This window comes from Stegostoma tigrinum, unplaced genomic scaffold (assembly GCF_030684315.1).
Source record: "Stegostoma tigrinum isolate sSteTig4 unplaced genomic scaffold, sSteTig4.hap1 scaffold_109, whole genome shotgun sequence".
Taxonomy (NCBI): domain Eukaryota; kingdom Metazoa; phylum Chordata; class Chondrichthyes; order Orectolobiformes; family Stegostomatidae; genus Stegostoma; species Stegostoma tigrinum.
This window is the reverse complement of record NW_026728060.1, coordinates 537,260-542,680: the sequence shown is the minus strand read 5'-3', so window position 1 is coordinate 542,680 and position 5,421 is coordinate 537,260. Positions and strand designations below refer to the sequence as shown.

Genomic DNA, 5,421 nt, shown 5'->3' with positions numbered 1-5,421 from the left:
GCAGTGACACTGAAGGAACAGCGGCATATTTCAAACTGAGAACGGTGAGATACATGAAGGGAGTTTGTGATGGTCATATTCCCATGCATCTGTTGCCATTATCCTTCAACATGAAGGCAAACTCTCACTGGACTGACTCTGGTAGATTCAGGGTATGTGCTCTGTGCATAACCAGGGACTCATTTTCATTCCTACAGTTAACAGGAAGAGATATAAATCTTCATTTCCCGACTGGGAATTGCACCCACGCCTGAGCGATGCAAACCCTGTATGCCAACCAGTTTACTGACACTAATCCATGCGACATGACTTGTACGCACTCCCACACCTGTTCCTACACCGGAAACACCTTCACCAGCGAACTTTCTCTCTCCAAGTTTCGAAATGATTCATATTATCGCCCTGAAGCGGGCCTGTGATAATCTGATGTTGTGCAGTAAATGTATTACAGAAAAGTACAAAGCAGGATGCTGTTAACAGGAGATAGCAGGGACTGCAGATCCTTTATCCGTAGACAGGATGAGGGAGATGTTTGGTGATGCCAATATTTATCACCCATTACTAATTGCCAGAGAGGGCAGTAAAGAGTCAACCACATTGCTGTGGGTCTGGAGTCACATGTCGACCATACCAGCATGGCAGTTTCCTTCCCTAAAAATATATTAGTGAACCCGAAATGACTAAATGTCCATCTCAGCCTTGAATATGCCTCGCCTTGGCAGCCTCTGTTGTCAAGAATTCCACAGATTTGCTTTTCCCTAGGTGTGAGAACATCCACTTTATCTCTGATTTAAATGGGCCACTCGTTTCCGTGAGATCACGCACCCGGGGTTAAATCAGAGCACCGGAAGCCTCCAAAGTTCGGCGTGAACTCACTGGTGTCTCAGGTTCCAGCTGTCAGTGTTTAAAAAATTTTGTTTTTAGACCCCTAATTAAACCAACAGCCCTAATTTGCACATTAGATTTGCCAAAGAGCAATGTGATCCAAATGTCCTTCATTGGCTGTGATTTAGGTGGTGGTGAAAGGTGCAATAAAAATTCAAGGACATAATTCTTTCTCAATCCATTGCGCTGATAATTAATCTCTCCCCTCATGGAAGCTGATCTTTTCCACTGACTCTCTCTCCTCTCTGTGTTTAGATCAATTCAATCCCACAACAGCCTACTCCATTCTGATCAAGTACAGGGTGGCAGTAAATATTAGGGTGGTGGCACAGACATCACAAATCGAATACTCACCTTTCCTGTTCGAACTGTTTCGTGAGGAATATTAGAAGGTAGCTCATAGCCGAGTGGTTAAGGCGATGGTTTCAAAATCTATTGGGAGTTTCCCCACACAGGTTTGAATCCTGTAAAGAAAACCCGTTTTCTCAGGTCTGGTAGTTTGCTGGCATTCAGGAAAGACAACTTCTGAACAAGAATCTAACTGTACTCGAAACCTGAGCTCTGTTTCTCTTTCCACTGATACAGCTGGACCTGTTGAGTTTCTGCATTATGCTGTGTTATTATCCGGAATAACTGCTGTTTTTCATGAAAGATCTTCAATCCCAGTCCTCTGGCAACTGACCTTTGTCATTGGCACTGTTTCTCCTGACGATCAACCTGCGCATCCTCACTCCTACCCAACCCCATCATTAGATACAGCCCCAGGAAATCTCTGGTTTTGCTCCAAAGAGAACATTCCCAGCCCCAGGATTCTGTCCACCAAATGGGACTTCCTCACCTCTGGACATGCTGCAAGAGATTTTGGGAAAACATTGACAGTCGGTGGGGAAAAAAAATTATTAAGGAGGTAAAACAGAAAACCCAGCCTCCTGCTTTGCGAACCTTTAGAAACGTTTTGGGAACTGGAAACACAGGAGAATGAAGAGTGAACTTTCCGACTGATCTCAAACAGTCCAGACACCTGCCACTTCTTTGAGCCCGGGACATTGACTTGGATGTTCTCGAGACATGAACTGATCTGAGACATTGAATGAATTCTCGTTCCTGCACATCAGGAATTCAAATCTCATCTCGGCTCCAGGACAATGAGAAAACTCAGAAATAGACAAGGCACTGAAAGGGTCGAAGGGAGACGGGCCAGTTGTAGGGGAGCGGGTTCCCACTGATATGGATGGGCCTGGAGAGGGTAGGATCGGACTGTTCTCACGTCTCCTCAATACATGTCCCAGGTTTTATTTTGGAAAAGTACAGTCGATACAAGATAATTATCATGCCAAGCGAGGAAGTTTGAATTCACCACAAGCTCAGTTTAAGTGCTGCTGCAAGAGCTCGCCATTTTCTGTGGTGCAATTGGCTGTTGCGTTTGAGGGTGAAATGTGAAATTGTCGCTATGAAGCCACTGCGGAGGGAACAAGTGCTGTTCTACCTCTACCAGTTGCCTATTGGCTGTACGGCTATGGGTTTTAATGTAGTCAGGAAAATGTTTCCCAAATGGAAATCTTGTCCGGTGAGTGACCACAAAGGTATTTCGATGTTGCTTTAACAGCTGCGATAAAGACCTGCGAAATGTTTGGGATCTGAAACAAAAACAGAAACTGCATGACTGAAAGGAGAAAACAGAGTTCTGAAGAAATTCTGAACCTTTGATTCAAATTCTCTGCCCACAGATGTTCCCAGATCTGCTGAGCTTTTATGTTTCCCTGCAATTTATATGTTTGCCGGTAAATGAATATTTATTTTATGCATTGGGATGAAACAACCTGCATCACCATGTACCACATTTAACACTTTGAAAATCTGTGAAGTGATTGGATTCAAGCAAACCCAGAAATAATTCATCCACAGCGCGACTGGCCTCGGAAAGCCACCTGAAAAGATAAATAGCATAGCTTGTCGTGCAGTAGTCATGGCCGAGTGGTTAAGGTGATGGACTCGAAATCCATTGGGTTATTCCTGCGCAGGTTCAAATCCTCCTGACTACGGGTGAAAACGGAGAACAAATTCAAAGGCTGTTTATGTCAGGAGTCAAAGCAAGGACAGCAGAACCTTTCACTGAGATTGCAAAGAAGGGAAAAGGCAACTCACTACCTGTCATGATAGAACAAGCACAAACCTTCACAAAAGCTGACATGTTTTAGGATATACATTTGCAGGGGCAACCATAGTGAGGCGGTGAGGCTGTGAGCCATGTGCTGGAGCTCCAAACCAAACTTTCTCGTGGCGTTGAAAGCGAAATGAGCGTTGAATTCTTGATTTGCAGCAATGAAAATCCTTTCACGGTCTCACTGAGAACAACAAACAGGATGGGAAGGTAAAATAGTCGACAAGCTGCTCATGGCATGTGTCAATTGACCAACCCCACCGACCGAATCACTGCAGTTGCTGGGAATGAAAAAAAAACCTAGTCTCAGCATTATGAACCTTTAGAAGGGAGGGGAGAATGAAGCGTGAATCTGTCCAACTGAACAAAGACAGTCAGGCACCTTGCCCTTCTTGCAGAGGCTCACACATTGACTCTGATATTCTCGGGGACATTTGTTGCTCTGTGTGCAAGTATTCTATGTATATTTCTCCTATAAGAATAACTTAAATATAAGCCATGTGTCAGCTCTCTACCACCTCCCCCTACCGTCCCCTTGATCATAACCCCACTCTGACCACCAAATCATTATCTCGCAGACCATCCAAAACATCATCACCTCAGGTGACCTCCCACCAACAGCCTCCAACCTCATCGTTCTCCAACCCCACACCGCCCGTTTCTATCTCCTTCCCAAGATCCACAAACCTTACTGCCCTGGTTGACCCATCGTCCCTGCTCCTGCCCCATCAAACTTATCTCCACTTATCTCAACTCTATTTCCTCCCCCCAGTCCAGGTGCTCCCCACCTACGTCCGGGACACCACCCACGCCCTCCACATCCTCCAAAACGTCCGATTCCTTGGCCTTCTACACCTCATCTTTGCCATAGACGTCCAATCCCTGTGTATTTGCATTCTCCATGCAGATGGTCTAAACGTCCTCTGCTTCTTCCTATCCCGCAGGCCAGACCAATCCTCCTTTAGTGACTCCTATATCCATGTAACCAAACTCATCCTTAATCTTAACAGCTTCTCCTTCAACTCCTCCCACTTCCTATGGATGAAAGGAGTGGCCATAGTGACACAAGCTATACCTGCCTCTTTGTAGGAAATGTGGAACAGTCCCTATCCCACAGCTGCACCGGCCTCATCCCTCACCTCTTCCTCTGTTACTTCGATGCCTGTATCAGCGCCGCCTCGTGCTCCCACGAGGAGCTCGAGCAGTTCATCCACTTTACTGACACCTTCCACACCCAAACTTAAGTTCACCTGGACCATCTCTGATACCTTTCTCTCCTTCCTGGACCACTCTGTCTCCATCTCTGGGAGCCACCTGGAAACTAATATCTATTTCAAGCCCACCGACTCCCACAGCTGCCGAGACTACACCTCCTCTCACCCATTTTCCTGCAAGAATGTGATCCCCTATTCCCAATTCCTCTACCGCTCCCAAGATGAGATTTTCTCCTCCCGGACATCTCAGATGTCCTTGTTTTTCAAGGCCCGCAATTACCACATCCCCCCCAAACGGTGGTTGAATGGCGTCTCTAGTGTTTCCCACACCTCAGGCCTCACACCGCTTGCCCACAATAAAAGCAAAGACATAATTCCCTTTGTCCTCACGTATCAGCCCATTAGCCTCTGAATTCAACGCATCATTCTCCTCCATCCGCAATCTGACCTCACTACCAAGGATATATTTCCCTCCCCATCGTCATGTGCCTTCCAGAGGGACCACTGTCTCCACGACTTCCTCGGCCACTCCACACTACCACTAGCCCCACCTCACCCGATACCCGCCCCTGCAACCGCAGGAGGTGCTACACTTTACCATACACCTCCCTCCTCACATCCATCCCAGGCCACAAGAAAACCTTCCACGCTAAACAGATGTTCACCTGCACATCTGCTAATGTGGTATATTGTGTCCGCTGTTCCCGATGTGGCCTCCTCTGCATCAGGGAGACCAAGCAGAAACTCAGCAACCACTTTGTGGAGCACCTACACTGTGTTCATGGCAAAAAAACCTCCCAGTCGCGATCCACTTCAACGCCCCCTCCCACTCCCTTGGCGACATGACCATCCCGGGCCTCCTCCAGTGTCACAACGATGCCACCCGAAGGTTGAAGGAACAACACTTCATATTCTGCTTGGGAACACTGTAGCCCAGTGGTCTCAATGTGGACTTCACAAGCTTCAAAATCTCCCCAGCCCTGACCACACCCCAAGAACAGCACCCCCTCAACCCTGCTTCCTTGGTCTGTCCATGCTCTCTCCCACCTATTCGCTCCTCCCTCCTCACTGACCAACCCACATCCCCACTTCCTTCTGACACTCACCTCGACGAGCTTCATACCTGCCTCCTTAACCTGTCCATCTTCTCTCCCACCCGGT

At 47.3% G+C, this 5,421-nt stretch overlaps 1 non-coding gene across 1 annotated transcript; it reads left to right on the top strand.

The window, feature by feature from the left end:
• The first annotated feature begins 2,845 nt into the window (after window positions 1–2,845).
• Window positions 2,846–2,927, top strand: trnas-cga (transfer RNA serine (anticodon CGA)). The gene has a single exon. It is a non-coding gene; the product is annotated as a tRNA-Ser (tRNA).
• The last annotated feature ends 2,494 nt before the right edge of the window (window positions 2,928–5,421 follow it).